Consider the following 20,373-nt stretch of genomic DNA (forward strand, 5'->3'; position numbering starts at 1 on the left):
AGAGTCGGTTCTCAGCTCTGCTTAGATCATTTTCCTGACTTCATTACGTGGCTAACAAAGAGCCTATGCAGGAAGCAGAGGAGGTGCCATCAATTTCCTGATTGTTGCATACGCTTTCATTATTGGCACGGTCTTCAATCCAGGGTTTCTGTGAAGACTACCTATTTTGTGGAGACCTCTTTAATTAAAATTAGACAGCAGAATTCACGAACATACTTAACGAGCACTCTCTAACTGCCACAGGCTTCACACTGTCAGGGAACAAACTTCCTCTCCTGCCGCAGGACACCTCAGCAACGATGCAAGACTCGTGCCTCAAATACAGGGCAAGTGAGGGCACCAATCTCAGTTCACGTAACAAGTGTTTGCTAGGCATAATGTCTTACTGGGAAATGGAAGCACTAAAGCATTCTTCCCGCAGCAGCAGGGAGCACCTGATCCACTCGTAGTGTGCCTCTCAAGCACCCCTCACTTAAGACACCTCCGCAGTAGGTAATGGGTGATCTCTGAAAGTGTGTGACCAAAGGACTGACCATCAAAAAGTAACAAAGTTGGAAAAGATCCTTAGGTTTACCTAGCATAGTCTTACCTGACAGATACAGAAACTGTGTCCAAAGCACAACCACATACATCTTTAGGCAAAAACTGATTGTGAAGCCAGGTTGCCTGGCTGGCTTACTCAATGGAGCGTTTGACTCTTAAACTCGGGGTTGTGAGTTTGAGCCTCATGTTGGGCTCTGTGCTGACAGCTCAGAGCCTGGAGGCTGCTTCGGATTCTGTCTCCCTCTCTCTCTCTGCCCCTCTTCCACTCATGGTATCTCTCCTCTCTCTCTCTCTCTCTCAAAAATAAACATTTAAAAAATACATACATACATACATACATACATAAAAATAGAAAAAAATCTTTAAAAGAAACTTATTTTGATGGGGCACCTGTGTGGCTCAGTCAGTTGAGCATCCGACTTCAGCTCAGGTCATGATCTCTCAGTTCATGAGTTTGAGCCCCACATTGGGCTCACTTCTGTGAGCCTGTCAGCACAGAGTCTGCCTTGAATCCTCAGTCCCCCTCTCCCAGTCCCTCCCCCACTTGCACTCTCCCCAAAATAAATATATATTTAAAAAATAAATTAAAAAAATTTTTTTTAACGTTTATTTATTTTTGAGACAGAGAGAGACAGAGCATGGATGGGGGAGGGTCAGAGAGAGGGAGACACAGAATCTGAAACAGGCTACAGGCTCTGAGCTGTCAGCACCGAGCCCGACGCGGGGCTCGAACTCACGGACCACGAGATCGTGACCTGAGCCGAAGTCGGCCGCTTAACCGACTGAGCCACCCAGGCGCCACTAAAAAATAAATTTTAAATTAATTAGGAAAAAAAAAGTATTGTGATAAATTATGTAGTAAACAAACCTCACTACTCATTCTGTAATGTGAAGGGAAGAATTTAGTCTAAACATGGACAGGCTGGGAACTCGAGTTGGAAGAGGCGAGTCCGGTCTCAAAATGGAGGGCCATGATCCAAAGGAACCAGAGCAGTTGAGAAAACTGTTTATTGGTGGTTTGAGCTTTGAAACTACAGACGATAGTTTAAGAGAACATTGTGAAAAATGGGGCACACTTACAGATTGTGTGGTGATGAGAGACCCCCCAAACAAAACGTTCCAGGGGTTTGGTTTTGTGACTTACTCTTGTGTGGAGGAGGTGGATGCAGCAATGTGTGCTTGACCACACAAGGTTGATGGGCGTGTAGTGGAACCAAAGAGAGCTGTTTCTAGAGAGGATTCTGTAAAGCCTGGTGCCCATCTAACTGTGAAGAAAAGTTTTGTTGGTGGCATTAAAGAAGATACAGAAGAATATAGTTTGAGAGACTACTTTGAAAAGTATGGCAAGATTGAAACCATAGAAGTTATGGAGGACAGGCAGAGTGGAAAAAAGAGAGGATTTGCTCTTGTAACTTTTGATGATCATGATACAGTTGATAAAATTGTTGTTCAGAAATACCACACTATTAATGGGCATAACTGTGAAGTGAAAAAGGCCCTTTCTAAACAAGAAATGCAGTCTGCTGGATCGCAAAGAGGTCGTGGAGGTGGATCTGGCAACTTTATGGGTCATGGAGGAAACTTTGGTGGAAGAGGAGGCTACGGTGGTGGAGGTGGTGGCCGCAGAGGTAGCTATGGAGGAGGTGATGGTGGATGTAATGGATCTGGAGGTGAGGTGGCAGCCATGGTGGTGGGCCTGGTTCTGGAGGTAGAGGAGGCTGCGGTGGAGGTGGACCAGGATATGGAAACCAAGGAGGTGGATATGGTAGCGGTGGTGGAGGATATGACGGTTACAATGAAGGAGGAAATTTTGGAGGTAACTATGGTGGTGGTGGGAACTATAATGATTTTGGAAATTGTAGTGGACAACAGCAATCAAATTATGGACCCATGAAGGGGGGCAGTTTTGGTGGAAGAAGCTCGGGCAAGTCCCTATGGTGGTGGTTATGGATCTGGTGGTGGAAGTGGTGGATATGGTAGCAGAAGGTTCTAAAAATTTTCAGAAGAAAGGGCTACAGTTCTTAGCAGGAGCGAGAGCAAGGAGTTGTCAGGAAAGCTGCAGGTTACTTTGAGACAGTCGTCCCAAATGCATTAGAGGAATTGTAAAAATCTGCCACAGAAGGAACGATGATCCATAGTCAGAAAAGTTACTGCAGCTTAAACAGGAAACCCTTCTTGTCCAGGACTGTCATAGCCACAGTTTGCAAGAAGTGCAGCTATTGATTAATGCAATGTAGCGTCAATTAGATGTACATTCCTAAGGTCTTTTATCTGTTGCAGCTTTGTCTTTTTCTTTCTCTTTTCATTACACCAGGTATATTGCCCTGTAAATTGTGGTAGTGGTACCAGGAATAAAAAATTAAGGAATTTTTAACTTTTCAAAAAAAATAAAAGAAAATAAAAGAAAACAAACATGGACAGGCTGAGTTCACTTGCCAGAGATGACGGGAAAGGCCTCAACCATCACTCGGGAAGCAAGTACATACAGCCCCAGTGTTACAGACGGGCTGATCAACCAGCTGCTGTTATCAGAAATCTCTACCACACGTTAAAATCATCAAGTGTAAGAATGAACCTGAGAGGAAGAGTGGGACGTAGAATCACCTGCATCAACCTGAGTGTCTTAAGTGCAGGAACCGGTGAGCACAACCAAAGCCAAGGGTAAGGAGGAGAGCCAGGACGGTGCCATTTAAAGAAGGCAAGAGAGGGGCGCCTGGGTGGCGCAGTCGGTTAAGTGTCCGACTTCAACCAGGTCACGATCTCGCGGTCCGTGAGTTCGAGCCCCGCGTCAGGCTCTGGGCTGATGGCTCGGAGCCTGTTTCCGATTCTGTGTCTCCCTCTCTCTCTGCCCCTCCCCCGTTCATGCTCTGTCTCTCTCTGTCCCAAAAATAAAATAAAAAATAATAATAATAAAATAAAGAAGGCAAGAGAGACTCCAGAAACGTGTATATAAGCACAATCAAATGCAACAAGCTCAGAGGACATCAGGATTGAACAACAGGATTTGGTGACAATATTATCACTTAATGACCTCTGGGAAGGCTGATTAAGGTGACAGGCGGATAAGGGAATAAAACAGGAACCGAGGATAAAGAAAGTAGAAGCAACCAATATTAACCAATATTATTAACCAGTATTTCAAGTTATCTGGTGGCAACAGGCAGAACAGGGTCAGACTGAAAGGTATCTTAAGTGGTTAAGCAAGGTCAAGAGAAGGACTAAGGGGGAAGGGAAGATGGGCAATTCAAAATCTAGGGGCGCCTGGGTGGCTCAGTTGGTTTAGAGTCAGACTTCAGCTCAGCTCATGATCTCACAGTCCGTGAGTTCGAGCCCCGCGTCGGGCTCAGTGCTGACAGCTCAGAGCCCGGAGCCTGCTTCGGATTGTGTCTTCCTCTCTCTCTCTTCCCCTCTCCTGCTCACACTCTGTCTCTCTCTGTCTCTCAAAAATAAATAAATGTAGGGGCGCCTGGGTGGCGCAGTCGGTTAAGCGTCCGACTTCGGCTCAGGTCACGATCTCGCAGTCCGTGAGTTCGAGCCCCGCATCGGGCTCTGGGCTGATGGCTCGGAGCCTGGAGCCTGTTTCCGATTCTGTGTCTCCCTCTCTCTCTGCCCCTCCCCTGTTCATGCTCTGTCTCTCTCTGTCCCAAAAATAAAAAATAAAAAAAATAAAAAAACGTTGAAAAAAAATAAAGATAAATAAATAAAAATAGATAAATAAATGTAAAAAAAATTTTTTTTTATAAAAATTAAAAAAAAAAATCTGAATGCTAACGAAAATAACCCAATAAAGGATGAAAGACTCCAGACCCAGGAGAGAAAGAACAGAGAGGTTTTGAACAGACTTCAAGACAACGTACTCACATAAATTCTGCAGTGAGTTTCCATGGGTTCACCAGACTCACTAAAATCTATCAGGTAAGAACCCCTGGAATATAAGATTGACTTTGGAAAAAGAGTGCAACGCTTTCTTCCACATTAGACAAAGAATACAGCACATTTCAGAAAAAAAGGGAAAGAGGCAGGAACTGCAGGAGCTGACACCAACCAGACTGTCCGCAGAGCCACACTTTCTGGGCGTGCGCTATGGGCACAGAGCAGGGTTTGGAAGAAAACGTCCCAGGGAACTAGGGGTTCCAATCCAGCCTGCGTGTGGTGGCTGAGCTACGGACGGACACCAAGGGAACCCAGAAGGGCGGCCCACTCTGGCCGAGGATGAAGGGGGCACACTTCCCACAGGGACAGCCCATGACCTCTTAGAAAGAAACAGCAGTTAACTGGGCAAAGAAGGGAAAGAAACACTGCAGCACCAGCACCAACAAAGGCACACCGACGAGAAGGACACAGCCACATCTTGCAAGCAGAACGGTGTGACGGCTACCGGGTCAGACACAGGCGGCGGCAGCAGCAGGACAACAAAGTGGAAGGAAGCAGGAGCCAGGAGGAGAGCCTCTCCACTCGGCCAGACAGCCGGTCAGGCAAGGCGTGGAAGAGCGAGTTCAGGTGTCATCCGAGGAGAGCGGGGACCCCCAAACGCTCAGACAAGAGGCAGGGTTACCTGGAGGGGGGAGGACGTGGTGCAGAGCACGCTCCCAGAGAAGAGCTTATAGAAAACGTATCGACAGAGGTTAGAGCAAGGAAGGCAAGGATAACAGGTGGCTTTCTGCATCTCGGGTAGATCACTGCTAAGTGACCAGCGCCACCAGGAGTCGAAAGGTGCAAGAGGGGAAGCTGACGAGGACAATTAGAGGGATTTCCCCAACTCAACTCTTGGGGCCTCAGCTTCCTCAGCAAGCAAATACAGGCTCAGCAAAAACATGTGCTGTGCTGTAGCCTGTCCAGTTCTACAGTCCTACGAGTCTACGGTCTGCCGATCCCAGCATTCCAACCACGATACTGGTGTGGGCACCTACAAAATGTGCAAACATAAAAAAACCAGTCCAACTCGCAGTTTGTGGAGAGGCACTGAACTGTAATGACTGCTTGACAGACCTGACTTTCCTAATAACCTTTTTTAAACTCAGATATAACTGACCTATTATTCTTTTAAAAGAAGGGAGAATGTTGACAGTAGCTGCAATTTAAGCCAGTTAATAAGGGATGCTGTTTTTTATTCTTCTAAAAACAGAAAGCAACAGCAATATTATAAGCACGCTCAAGAATTCATTTACGGGATTTCTTTATCCAAAGAAACCAAACAGCTTTGGCAAGGGGCTGGCGACTCTCTTCTCTAAGCTGTACTGACCATCAACCAGGGATGCACCTGCAGGGGCAAGTCCTCACCTTCCTTCACTGGCCTCTAAAGAAGGGAATAACCTCTCAACAAGAACTTGGGGGGAATGTTTACATTGCTGGGCTACTTTCAACAGTGGAGTAATTACCAAGCATTAACAGAAGAATGAAGAGAATTAGAAAAAAAAAGAATTAGATTGCAGCAAATTACTACTTAACAATTTCACTGAATTTTGGCATTAATATAAAATTACTATCATACTTTAAACATAAATATTATTCAGCTTTTTGTAGGCCTTCCTTCAGAAAAATAAAAATTAACCTTCCCATCCCATAGATGAGGCAGCTAAAAATAATCAAAACTAAAATTCTGGGCCACTAAATGCAAGATGATGTCCTAAACTGGGTCCTGGAATAGAAACAGAGTATATGTGGAAAAATTGGTGAAATGAAAATAAAGTCTGTGGTCAATAATATTGTACCAATTTTATAGGGCGCCTGGGTGGCTCAGTCGATTGAGCATCCGACTTCGGCCCAGGTCATGATTTCACAGCTCATGAGTTCAAGGCTCACGTCGGGCTCTGTGCTGACAGCTCAGAGCCTGGAGCCTGCTTCAGATTTTGTCTCCATCTCTCTGCCCTTGCCCTGCTCGCGTACTGTCTCTGTCTCTCTCTTTCAAATGTAAATAAACGTTAAAATTTTTTTTAAAACGGGGCACCTGGGTGGCTCAGTCGGTTAAGTGTCCGACTTCGGCTCAGGTCATGATCTCCCAGTTTGTGAGTTCAAGCCCTGCACAGAGATCTGTGCTGACAGCTGGAAGCCTGGACCCTGCTTCAGATTCTGTGTCTCCCTCTCTCTCTCTCTGCCCCTCTCCTACTCATTTCTGTCTCTCAAAAATAAATAAATAAATAAATAAATAAATAAATAAATAAATAAGTAAGTAAGTAAATAAATAACCAATTTCTTGGTTTTGACAAATATACCAAGGTTACATAAGATGTCAACATTAGAAAAAAATTGACTGAATATGGGAACTCTCTATACTAACTTGGCAACTTTTCTGTAAGTCTAAAATTATTCTAAAATAAAATTTTAAAAAAATGGGTTTTTTTTATGTTTATTTATTTATTTTGAGAGAGAGCGTGTGTGTGCATGCACACACGAGCAGTGGCAGGGCAGAGAGAAAAGAGAGAGAGAGAATGTGAAGCAGACTCTGCCTTGTCAGCACAGAGCCCAATTCGGGGCTCAATCTCATGAACCATGAGGGCCACCCAGGTGCCCCTAAAATAAAAAGGTCATTAAAAACATCCTGGGCCAAAAGAAGTTAAATTCCCCAACTTCTCATTCAGTTTCAAGATGTAACTTATACTGTACTCAAAATATTTAAGAGAAAAATGTCAGGGTGCCTGGCTGGCTTAACTGGTAGAGCACATGACTCTTGATCTTGGGGTTGTAAGTTCAAGCCCCACATTGGCTGCAGAGATTATTTAAAACTCTTAAAAAGGAAAAATCAATTTCCACAGGAAATGGGATAAGCCAATGCCATATATATTATTGGAATTACTCTAAGACAGTTTGCAAACTAAAGTTGATTTCTACGGTAAAAAAATAAATAAATACTTTGTAGGTCCATGAGATACAAATTATTTGATCCCAACTCGTATTGATCAAAGTCCCTCTAAAGACAGCTTGTGTCTCCATGCCAGTGTGTTCCAGCCAGCCAATGAGTTCAGAAAGCCTATAGGGTCAACAAGAGTCCAATAAAGGAGACCTGGGTGGCTCAGTCAGTTAAGCATCTCAGGTTTGGCTTTGGCTCAGGTTGGGGCGCCTGGGTGACTCGGTCAGTTGAGCATCTGACTTTGGCTCAGGTAATGATCTCACAGTTTGTGGGTTCGAGCCCTACATCAGGCTCTGTGCCGACAGCTTGCTCAGAGCCTGCAGCCTGCTTCAGATTCTGTGTCTCCTTCTCTCTCTCTGCCCCTCCCTGCTCATGCTCTCTCTCTCAAAAATAAATTTTTTTAGGGGCGCCTGGGTGGCGCAGTCGGTTAAGCGTCCGACTTCAGCTCAGGTCACGATCTCGCGGTCCGCGAGTTCCAGCCCCGCATCGGGCTCTGGGCTGATGGCTCAGAGCCTAGAGCCTGCTTCCGATTCTGTGTCTCCCTCTCTCTCTGCCCCTCCCCCATTCATGCTCTGTCTCTCCCTGTCTCAAAAATAAATAAACGTTAAAAAAAAAAAATTAAAAAAAAATTAAAAAATGAAAAATAAATTTTTTTAAAAAATTTAACTTCGGCTCAGGTCATAATCTCACAGCTCATGAGTTCGAGCTCCACGTCGGGCTCTGTGCTGACAGTTTGGAGCCTGGAGCCCGCTTTGGATTCTGTGTCTCCCTCGTTCTCTGTTCCTCCTCCACTCGCTCTCTCTCTCTCTCTCTCAAAAATAAAGATTAAAAAAAAAAAAAGAGGGGCGCCTGGGTGGCGCAGTCGGTTGAGCGTCCGACTTCAGCCAGGTCACGATCTCGCGGTCCATGAGTTCGAGCCTCGCATCAGGCTCTGGGCTGATGGCTCGGAGCCTGGAGCCTGTTTCCGATTCTGTGTCTCCCTCTCTCTCTGCCCCTCCCCCGTTCATGCTCTGTCTCTCTCTGTCCCAAAAATAAATAAACGTTGAAAAAAAAAAAAAAAGAGTCCAATAAAGAAAGCTATACAATGACAGAAGCAACCTATACTAGCACCAAATAGATATTCAACTAGCAATTAGGCCCAGGAACAAAGGCCTCAGGTTAATAAGAGTTAATAAGTATATTTCACATACATATTATAAAGTAAAAATATACATAATGAATGGAAATTAATCAAGTAACTGTCTATGAAGAAACATACTTCAAACATAATTATATGGGAGGTTGAAAGTAAAGAAATAGAAAAATATACCATGCAAATATCAATGAAAAGAAAGCTAGAGTGGCTATGTTAGCATCAAACAAAAAATGAGCACGAATATAAAAGAATTCAAAAAACCATCACCACCTGGATCTAAATAACATTCAGAGAACACTCCACTCAATAATAGCAGAATATATGTTTTATACCCATAAGTAGTATTCACCAAGACAGACCGAACAACCTTAAAATTTCTTAAGAATTAAAATCATACAGGGGTGCCTGGGTGGCTCAGTCGGTTGAGTGTCGGCTCAGTCGGTTGAGTGTCGGCTCAGGTTGTGATCTCACAGGTCATGGGTTTGAGACCCATGGCTACAGAGCCTCTCTCTCTCTCCCTCTCTCTGCCCCTTCCCCACATGTGATCACGCTGTCTCTCTCTCAAAAGGAATAAACTTAAAAAAAAAAAAAATTACAATCATACAAAGCATGTTTTCTGACCATACTAGAATGAGACTAGAACTCAGTAACAGAACGATAACAGGAAATTAAACATACTTCTAAATAACCTGTGAGTCGAAGAGGTTACAGCAAAAGCATGGCTTACAGGGAAATTTACAGCACTAAATACATATATTAGAGAAAAGAAGAATGGCCTCAAATCAATAATCTAAGCTTGTAGCTTAAGGAATTAGAAAAAGTAAAATCGAAGTAAGCCCAAAAGCAGAGTAATAAAGCAGTCAAAAAAATTCAAAATCAAAAACAGAAAAACAGGGGGGGGGGAATCAAAGAGCTGGTTCTTCAAAAAGATGAAAAACTTGAAGAATCTCTAGCAAAACTGGCAGGAAAAAAAGGAAGGATACTCAGTATCAAGAATGAAAAAGGGAACATCACTGCAGACCCTCACAGACATATTAAAAGGACAATAAAGGAATGCTACAGGAGCACCCGACTGTCAGTCGGTGCAGCGTACAACTGTTGATCTTGGGATCATGAGCTCAACTCCACACTGGTGTAAACATCACTTAAAAACTAAAATCAAGGAGAGTAGAGATCACTTAAAAACTCAAATCAAGGAGCGCCTGGATGGCTCAGTAAGTGTCCAACTCTTGATTTCAGCTCTCTACTCTCTTCTGCTCCTCCCCACATCCATGCATGCAGCACAAGCTGTCTCTCAAGATAAATAAATAAACTTAAATAAAACCTTAAAAAACAAAAATAAGGGAATACTACTGACAACTCTACACACATAAATTCAACAACTTAGATGAAATGAGCCCTTTCTTTGAAAAGCACACACTACAATAGAGAGAAAAGAACAAGTCCTAAGTTATTTTATCAGGTCAACATTATACTAACACCAAAACCAGGCAAGAACAATATATAAGAAAACTATTGACATAGATTTCATAACAACAAATGCAACAACACTCAACAAAATATTAAACTGAATCCCACAACCAAAAAAGAGTAATTTACCATGACCAAGAAGGGTTTATTCCAGGAATGCAAAGCTGAGTCAATATTTAAAAGTCAATAATGTAAAAAAAAAAAAAAAAAAAAAAAAAAAAAAAAAAGTCAATAATGTGACCTACCACATTAGCAGTCTAAAGAAGAGAAGTACATGATCATATCAATTTGATTCAAAAAAGCATTTGGCAAAATTCAACATCTATTAATAAAACTCCTCAGCCTAATAAGGGGCATCTACAAAAATCTACAGCAGACATCATACTTTATGGTGAAATACTGAATGCTTTCACCCTAAAATCAGGAACAAGGAAATTGTACTAGCCAGTGAAATGAAGAACGAAAAAGAAAGAAAAGGCATACATAATAGAAAACAAAGGAAAAAAAAAAAAAAAACACTACTCAGACACGATGACTTTCTACAGAAAATACTAATGAATCCACCAAAAACTCCCAGAATATGATTTTAGCAAGATCAAAGGATAGAAGATAAACACACAAAATTTAATTATATTTCTATATGCTAGCAATAAATAAATGAAACTGAAGTTTTTTTTAAAAAACACCATTTACAGAGGTTGAAAAAAATTAAATATTTATGTATAAATCTAGGAAAACATGTACAGAATCCATCTGCTGAAAACTACAAAACACCAATGAAAGAAACCAAACATGAATTATAGGTCAATTATATCTCCATTAAAAAAAAAAAAAAAAGGAAATAAAAAATGACCAAATAGAGATGCATACTATGTTCATGGATTGGAAAACAACATAGTAAGTGTGTCAATTTTCCACCAAATTGATCTATAGATTTAAGACTATTCTATTCAAATCCCAGAAGAATTATTTGTAAAGATAGGCAAGCTTATTCTAAAATATATGGAAAAGCAAAACAACTAAATAGCCAAAATATTTTTTTCTTTAAAGTTGGAGAAATCAGAGGCGCCTGGGTGGCTCAGGTCATGATCTCCCAGTTTGTGAGTTTGAGGCCCGCACTGGGCTCAGTGCTGACAGCTCAGAGCCTGGAGCCTGCTTCTGATTCTGTGTCTCCCTCTCTCTCTGCCCCTCCCCAGCTTATGCTCTGTCTCTCTCTGTCTCAGAAATAAACATTAAAAGATTTTTTTTTTGAAGCTGGAGAAATCACCTTGCTCAATTTTAAGACCTGCAGTAATTAAGACATGGTATAGGCAATGAAACAGACCCACAAATCAATGGAACAGAACGGAGAGTACAGAAATAACCCACACTCAAATAAGGTCAACTGATTTCTCACAAAGGTGAAAAGCCAATTCAGTGGAGAAAGGATATCCTTTCAACAAATGGGTTTGGAACAACCGGATATCCATATGAAAAAAAAATATGAATATATATAGATAGATATGAATAGTTCATATGTACATATACATATATATAGATATAGATATATATAAACTAACTCAAAATGAATCACAGATCTAAATGTAAAACTATGAAACTTCTAGGAGAAAGCATAGGGGAAAAAAAATCTTTATAACCTGAAGTTTTATAAAACAAAGAGTTTACAGATATGACAGCAAAAAGTAGGATTCATAAAAGAAAAATCTGGCAAGCTGAACTTCATCAAAATTAAATTTTTTTCTTTGCAAAAAAAGAAAAGACTGTAAGAAAATGTTTGCAAATTGCATATTCAACAAGACTCCTATCCAGAATTATAAACAACTCTCAAAACTCAAAAGCAAGAAAATAAACAACCCAATTAAAAATAGTCAAAGTCTTGAATAAACACTTCACCCAAGAGGATACAAGAATGGCAAATACATGAAAAGTGTTCAATATCAGTAGTCATTAGGGAAATGCAAACTGAAACCACACCATACCACACCTATTAAAATGGTTAAGATAAAAACTACAGACAAGTAGTGCTAGCAAGGATGCAGAGTCACTGGAACTCTCAACATTGCTGGTGAAAAGTCAAAAAGGTATGGCCACTCTGAAAACTAGTCTGGCAGTTTCTTATAATGTTACCATATGACCCAGCTCCCACTTCTTAGTATCTACTGTAGAAAAATGAAAATTTAATTCCACACAAAAACCTGTACACAAATGTTTTTATAGAAGCTATATTCATTTTCACCAAAACCTGGGAAGAACCTTGATGTCCACCATCGGGAAAATGAATAAACTGTGGTATATCCATACAATGGAATACTACTCAGCAGTAAAAAGGAACGATCTATTATTGGTATATGCAACTGGGATGAATCTCAAAGTGATTATGCTGAGTGAAATAAACTAGCCTCAAAAAGTTACATGCTATATGATTCCATTTATATGACTCCTCCAACAGATAAAATCATAGTAACAAAGTACTAGCTGCCAAGAGTTTAGGGGGTGGAAGAGAGTATGATCTCACAGGGATTGCACAAGGGAGCTTTTGTGGGCAAAGAAAGTGTTCTGTATCCTAACAGTGGTAGTGGTTATACTAATCTACACAGATGTGTCTATATAATCCAAAATCCTATACATTTTAAAATATCAATTTTACTACATGTTAATTTTTCAATTAGCATACAATAAAACCACTTAGAAAAACTGCCTGGTAATATCTACTAAAGTCAAACCACACATAAACGTAGCAACTCCACTCCGATATATATGGACATATATTTGACTGAAATGAGTACTCATGTCCACCAAAAGACGTGTACAGGAATGTGCTTATCAGCTATAAAACAAAATAACTTTGGGATGCCTGGCTGGGTCAGTTGGTAGAGCCCACGACTCTTAATCTCAGGGTCGTTAGTTCAAACCCCGCGTTATGTATGGAGCCTACTTAAAAAAAAAAAAAGTAAATAAAATAAAATAACCTGAATGTCCATCAATATCAGAATGGATAATCTGTGGTATAGTTACACAATGGAAAAAGATGTATGCCATGAAAAAGAATGATGATGGGACACCTGGGTGGCTCAACTGATTAAGGATCCAACTCTTGATTTAGGCTCAGGTCATGATCTCACAGTCTTTGAGTTCAAGCCCCACATTAGGGCTCTGAGTTGACAGTGCAGAGCCTGCTTGGGATTCTCTCTCTCTCTCTCTCTCTCTCTCTCTCTCTCTGCACCACCCCCTGCTTGTGCTCTCCCTCTACAAAAATAAATAAACATAGGGGCGCCTGGGTGGCGCAGTCGGTTAAGCGTCGGATTTCAGCCAGGTCACGATCTCGCGGTCCGGGAGTTCGAGCCCCGCGTCGGGCTCTGTCCCAAAAATAAATAAACGTTGAAAAAAATAAATAAATAAATAAATAAACATTTAAAAATATATTTAAGGGGCGCCTGGGTGGCTCAGTCGGTTAAGCGGCCGACTTCGGCTCAGGTCATGATCTCGCAGTCTGTGAGTTCGAGCCCCTCATCGGGCTCTGTGCTGACAGCTCAGAGCCTGGAGCCTGTTTCGGATTCTGTGTCTCCCTCTCTCTGACCCTCCCCTGTTCATGCTCTGTCTCTCACTGTCTCAAAAATAAATCGGGGCGCCTGGGTGGCTCGGTCGGTTAAGCGTCCGACTTCGGCTCAGGTCATGATCTCGCGGTCCGTGAGTTCGAGCCCTGCGTCGGGCTCTGTGCTGACAGCTCAGAGCCTGGAGCCTGTTTCAGATTCTGTGTCTCCCTCTCTCTGACCCTCCCCCATTCATGCTCTGTCTCTCTCTGTCTCAAAAATAAATAAACGTTAAAAAAATTTTTTTTAAATAAATAAATAAATAAATAAAACGTTAAAAAAATTTTAATTTAAAAAAAATAAAAATATATTTTAAAAAATAAAAAAAATGATTGAGTTGCTATGTCAACAACACAGGTGCACCTCAACGTTGAGCCAAAGAGCACTGGCAGAGCACTTTCACAAGAAATTCAAATACAACCCAAATGCAGAACAGTGGTGGGATGACTGCAAAGGGGAACAAGGAAGCACTTTAGGGTACAGGGAATATTCTATGTCTTGGTATACTGGTTACATGGGTGTGCACATGCATAAAATACTCAATCACACAGGTGCTCCCTGCAGCTGCACCAAATTGTTAATCGTAGTTAGAGCACATAAGGTTCTAGATCTTTATTTGACATACTCCCTCAGGTCACTAAGGCAAATGTGAACTAGGGAGAAAGTTATGACTGAACTTCATTTCATCACGGCAGCAATGCCTGCAACACACCCCAATGTGCCTCGAGATTCACAATCATACCATCTAACTAGGTATGAATGTGCTGTAGGATGGCCTTGAAACATTATTAATAGCATCTCCTTCTTGCCACTTTTCCTTGCTGAAAAGGATTTATGTTATTACAAATGCTCCCTATACTACAACAGGTTTCTCTGACTTTAAAACTTCATTCATTCATTCATTCATTCATTCATTCATTCATTCATTTAAAGAGAGAGAGGGAGAGAAAGAGAGAGAACATGAGAGGAGCAAAGAGAGAGGGAAAGAGAGAATCCCAAGCAGGCTCCACACTCAGAGCAGAGTCCTATGCGGGGCTTAATCCCAGAGCTGTGAGATCATGAGCTGAGCCGAAATCAAGAGTAGAACGCTTAACCGACTGAGCCACCCAGATGCCCCCTGACTTTAAAACTTTAATATCGCAGTTTGGAAATGTACTTTGATCCCTACCGCCAAATGGCTTCCTTTTACAAATCTCTAACAGCATGACAAAAACAGCTCTAAATTCCCTTTTGAGTCCGCCATGAGTGTAAACTATGTGTAAGTTGATATTCCAACAGCCAGTGACTGGGTCAATTTCCATAATAGAGGAATTCTGGTTTTTGCAAATAACATGGGCGTGGCTGAATTTTGCACACCCATTCAGAAGACAGAACTGTGATTGTGTAAATATTTTTATTTTGTATATAATACCTAAATGTTTCATTGTTAAAAGGTGAAAAAGCCAAGATCAGTTTTATTCGAAAAAGAAAAAATGCTGGTAATATCAGGTTGTAAAGTACTATTCATCTTTTTGCTCCGTAAGTAATACTCACTGTAGAAAAGTCTTAAAGTTTGAGGAATGTGCAAAAAGGAAAAAAGAAAGCCATCAGAATTTCCACCCCCAATTTTTTTTTTCAAGTAGGCTACATGTGGAACCCAAAACGGGGCTTGAACTCACAAAACGTGAGATCAAGACCTGAGCTGAGTTCAAGAGTCAGAAGCTTAACCAACTGAGCCACCCAGGCGCCCCAACCACAAAATATTTTGACGCATATCGTATCAGACTCTCCTATGCAAATATATACACACAGATATTTTACAAATACGAGTTCATGCTACAAATGTTTTCTATTGTGGGGAGCCTGGCTGGCTCAGTTGGTAGAGCATGAGACTCTTGATCGCGGGGTTTTGAGTTCAAGCCCCACACTGTGTGTAGAGATTACTTAAAAATGGAATCTCTGGCGTACCTGGGTGGCTCGCAGTTCATTAGTTGGAGCCCAGCATCGGGCTGCTGTCAGCATTAGAGCCCACTTTGGATCTTCTGCCCTCTTCTCTCTGCCCCTGCCCCACTTGAGCTCTCTCTCTCAAAAATAAACAAACATTCAAGAAAAATAGAATCTTTAAAAATTATTGATGAGGGGCACCTGGGAGGCTCAGTCGGTTAAGCCTCTGACTTCAGCTCAGGTCATGATCAATATCACGGTCTGTGAGTTTGAGCCCCTTGTTGGGCTCTGTGCTGACAGCTCAGAGCCTGGAGCCTGCTTCGGATTCTGTCTCTCTCTCTCCATCTCTCTCTCTCTCTCTCTCTCTCTCTCTCTCTCTCTCTGCCCCTCCCCTGCTCACGCACGCTCTCTCTCTCTCTCTCAAAAATAAATAAATATGTTTTTAAATTGTTAATGAGCTACAAACGTTTTCTGTTTTATAAGCTTCCTTATTCACTCAATACACCATGAACATTATGAAAATTATATTTTAAAATAGAAATGCAAAACAATAAGATATATTCATGATACCCTTCACCACCAACTTTTCATTTCAGGGCCAACCCTTTATTGTTGCATCAGAGCAGACCACCAAATGAGGCTATTAGAACGGGGCTTATCCAAGACCCAGCCATGCCCACTGTTCTTGACCGCATACTGTGTTCCCATTCCACAAGCGGAAAAAGCCTGATCGATGGCATCCTGTGGCAAAGTCCTTAATAAAGTCCAGCCCAGCCTCCTGGAAAATAATGACTGTGTACATACGTAACAGTGCGTGCCACTAGGCACTGTTTATTTACTTAATTCATACAATAACCCTAGAAGCTAGGTGCCACATCACTTAGAACACTGAAGCAGCCTGAGGTTTGACAGCTTGCTTGAGGGCACAGAGCCTATCAAGTCTGTATACTCAAGTTTTGCAGCCAAAGACTCTATAAGCTACATTGTATCTTCCTGCTTACCCCTCAGCCCTTACTTCTGTGTAGAAGCCACCCACATGCACAAAGGCCCTCTGTGCCTGAGCAGCTACCCTGATGAAGGTGGTCCTCCGCTAACACTCAGTGCTGTGCCCAGAACACAGGACGCCTCCTGGGAATCCAGACCGTCCTTCCACTCTTATCCTCTCTCAGATCCCTTCTGCCCTGGTGACCCCACATAGAATGGAAAGGATGCAACCCCGGAATCAATCAGAAGCTTCTTCTGGAAATGCAAGGCCAGTACCCACTCTCTGTTGTTTGTTGACAAACACTTCTTTGAATGCCTCTTCTGCACCAGACAAGGTTCCCCCCAAAGAGTTCACCATCTATGGGGAAACAATCCAGAGGCTTCAGAATTACAGTAAAAATTTCTGTGATCAGTTATCAAGAACACTTTCAGCTTTGCCACCATGGGTATCTTTCATGCACTGTTATCAAAAATACTAGTGAAGAAATTTTAAAACTTAAGATACTTTATTTAATAACATTGTCAAGTTAGCTAACATATAGTGTATACACTGTAGTCTCGGCTTTGGGAGTAGAGTCCCATGATTCATGGCTTACATACAACACCCAGTGCTCGTACCAACAAGTGCCCTCCTCAGTGCCCATCTCCCATTTTCCCCTCTCCCCCACCTTCCCCATCCACCCTCAGTGCCCATCACCCATCTTCCCTTCCTGCCCCCCCATCCATCCTCAGTTTGTTCTCTGCATTTAAGAGTCTCTTATGTTTGCCTCCCTCTCTGTTTGTAACTTATTTTTCCTTCCGTTTCCCTATGGTCTCATGCTAAGTTTCTCAAATTCCACATATGAGTGAAAGAACTTAAGATACAACTTTACAGAGAATGTTTCTCAGAGCGCAAGTCACAAATCAATAGAACACAGTAAAGTAATTCTGTGTACTACAACCGTTTTATTAATGAAACGGAATGAAATAGAAAAGACAAAAAAATATCAGAATATCATTCTGTAGGGGCATCTGGGTGGCTCAGTCGGTTGAGCACCTGACCTGGCTCAGGTCACGATCTCACGGTCTGTGAATTCGAGCCCCACATCAGGCTCTGTGCTGACAGCTCAGAGCCTGGAGCCTGGTTCGGATTCTGTGTCTCCCTCTGTCTCTGCCCCTCCCCTGCTCATGCCCATGCTCTGTCTCTGTCTCTGTCTCTCTCTCTCTCTCTCAAAAAACATTAAATATATATATACACACCACTTTGTAAAACTTCTGTTGTGTAAGAGGAAGCAGGCACTACAGGTCTTAATATATCTTACTTCTCACAGGGGATCGTGGTCAAAAACCTTGACTGGTAAGTTTAACAGTAAGGCAGTCTTGTCAAAAATCATACTAGATAGATGGTTACATAGGAGTTTGAGTAATGTGATCGGAATAATAAACTAAAAGAAGACTGTTTTAGCTAAATATTGCAAAATAAATGGGATTTATTAAAACCTGAAACAACAGTATCACCAACTTGTTTTTACTGAATGGGCAGAAGTGGTCTGTTTTACACCAAGCGGCAGCAAATATCATCAACATTTCTGTAAAGGATTTGCATAGGCAGACGGCCTACTCTTACCTCCCCAGCAGCAGCAGACAGGGCCCTCAATCTACAGCTCAAAGATCCAAGTGCCCAAACTTCATCCTCGACCCCGACAACTACACCTGTGCTGCTCTCCAGGGTATTCGAAAAGGGTAACCTCTGTAGAATCAAGTCCAGGCCTATGACCCAGGATCCCAAACGAACGTGACAACATCCTCTCAAGAAAGCTCCAACAACTGCACTTTTTACGCTACAGACAACACTGAAAATACTTTAAACTGAAACGAAAGCACACACGCGTTACCGTAAGCTCGCTTAATAGCAAAAGCATCGGAAAGCCACACCACATGCAATCATTTATCTGCTCTCACTACAGACCATTCCTACACAATATTTGGAATCTTGCACAAAACAGTTCGCCTCATAATTTCGCACACAAATACTCCTGATGAGGCTTTTTTTTTTTTAAATTGCAAATGTCTTTAAAAGAACTGAACGCAACAGTTCGAAAAACGCGACTTTCGCAAAGTCCATTATCTTTCGGTAGCCAAGTGAACGACTGGAAATGACCGTGTCAGGTGCACACCCTCCTACTGCCATCGCGTCTTCTGAAGTGTTGTGACCGATGTCCAAGGAACAAAGGTGCAGCAATCCACAACGGCCAGATGCACTGTGGGCTTGCCGCTTTCATCAACAACACGGGAGAAAAAAATCATTTTTCAAATGCCTTAAGTTCAGACACTACTAAACATATGTCTGAGTAACCGGACCACCGATTACCCCTAAAACTTTTTTTTTTTTTTTTTTTTTTTTTTTTAAAAGCTGGAAACGGAGAGCCAGGGCTCCGGAAGACTGTCAGGCGGCTCTCAAACGACCGTATCGTTTCGGAGCCGAAAAAGAAAACTTCGAGGCGGGCACCACTCAGTCATCGCTCGCAAGGGATGGAGAAGGCAGCCGCCGTGAAGCCACATCGGAAGGCACTCTCAGCTACGGAGGGAAGCCCCGCTTGTCACCTGACTCCTAGTTCTCCTGGAATCGCACACCAGCAATTTCAAGGACGAGCTCCGCGCGGGGCGAGGTGGCACCACCCCCGGGCCCGTGACAGCGGCGCGCAGGTGGGCAGAGGCACAGGCAGCGCCGCGCGCCGCGCCCAGGAGATGCCGGCACCTGGCGCGCGCAGCCCGCGGGAAGGCTGTCACCGCGCCAGCCGCCGCCGGCGGCCCCGGCCCCGGCCCCGGCCCGTTAGCCCGCGCGCGGAGTCCGGCCCCCGGCGGGAGGGCCGCCCGCGTCCGCCCGCCCACCCCGCCCCCGCCCCGCCGCCGCTTACCTCGAAGTAGCCTCCGGGGGCGGCGCCGCCCGCGCCCGCGCCCGCGCCGAGGGGCCCGTTGGCCGCCGCCGCCGCCGCCGCGCCGCCCGGGGCCGCCAGGCCCGCGGCCTGGGAGCCGCGCAGCGCCGCCGCCGGGCCGGCCTTGCCGCCGCCCGCACCGCCGTTGCCCCCGCCCGAGCCGCCGCCGCCGCCGCCGCCGCCGCCGCCGCCGCCCCGCTTGTTCTTCCGGCGCTTGGCCCCGCGCTTGGCGTCGGCCGGGCTCATGGCGGGCGGGCGGGCGGGGAGAGGGCGCGGAGCGGGCGCGGGGCCGCGGGCGGCGGCGGCGGAGGGCGGGGAAGGCGGGGAGGCTGAGGCGGCGGCGGGGCGCTCCGGCCGGCCGAGGGCGGGGGGGGGGGGGGGCGCTACGCGGGGTCGCCTCCGGGCGGGGAGGGCCGGGCGGGCGGGAGCTGCGGGGAGGCCGCTGGGCGGGAGGAACGGCGAGTCCACCGGGCCCGGCGCCGCCGCTGACCAGAGTTAGAGTCCAATATGGCGGACACAAGGGGAAAGGGATCCCAGTTTACGTCGGGGGAGGGGGAAGGAGCGGCGGGGAGGGGGAGGGGTGTGGGCGCCCTCCCCCCCCCCCACGCCTTACTCCGCCCTCCCGAGCGCCGCTCCCCCTCTGCCTCGCCCGCCCCCTCCCGCCGTTAACGAGCGCCGGCGCGCAGGGCACGCCGGGAGTGGGAGTTCGCGCGCCCGCGTCGCCGCCGGGGACACACGGTGGGATGACCACGGCTCCCGTCAAGCCTCGCGCGGCCCAGCGCCCGGACGCCGAGAGGGGCTGAGCCGGGGGTTGCGGGGAGTCGCCTGCGCCGGTGACGTCACCGTCGCTGTACGCACAGCCCGGTCACGCCCGCGGCGCTTGGCCTTCTGGGAGTTGTAGTTGGACGGAAGGGCCGTGCCGGCGCGAGGCACCGCCGCCCGCGGTGGACGGACTACAGGGTTGGA

General features: G+C 44.6%; 1 protein-coding gene and 1 pseudogene across 2 annotated transcripts in view; one reads left to right on the top strand and one right to left on the bottom strand.

The window, feature by feature from the left end:
• FAM193A (family with sequence similarity 193 member A) overlaps positions 1-19,449 on the bottom strand; it is a 167,394-nt gene extending 147,945 nt beyond the window's left edge. For both annotated transcript variants that reach the window (XM_043573151.1, XM_043573147.1), the window contains exon 1: positions 19,390-19,449. The gene's annotated coding sequence lies outside the window, so the exon portion shown is untranslated. The remainder of the gene's footprint in view (positions 1-19,389) is intronic.
• Positions 1,351-14,575, top strand: LOC122479118 (annotated as a pseudogene).
• Positions 19,450-20,373: the final 924 nt, after the last annotated feature.

This window comes from Prionailurus bengalensis, chromosome B1 (genome assembly GCF_016509475.1).
Source record: "Prionailurus bengalensis isolate Pbe53 chromosome B1, Fcat_Pben_1.1_paternal_pri, whole genome shotgun sequence".
Classification (NCBI taxonomy): domain Eukaryota; kingdom Metazoa; phylum Chordata; class Mammalia; order Carnivora; family Felidae; genus Prionailurus; species Prionailurus bengalensis.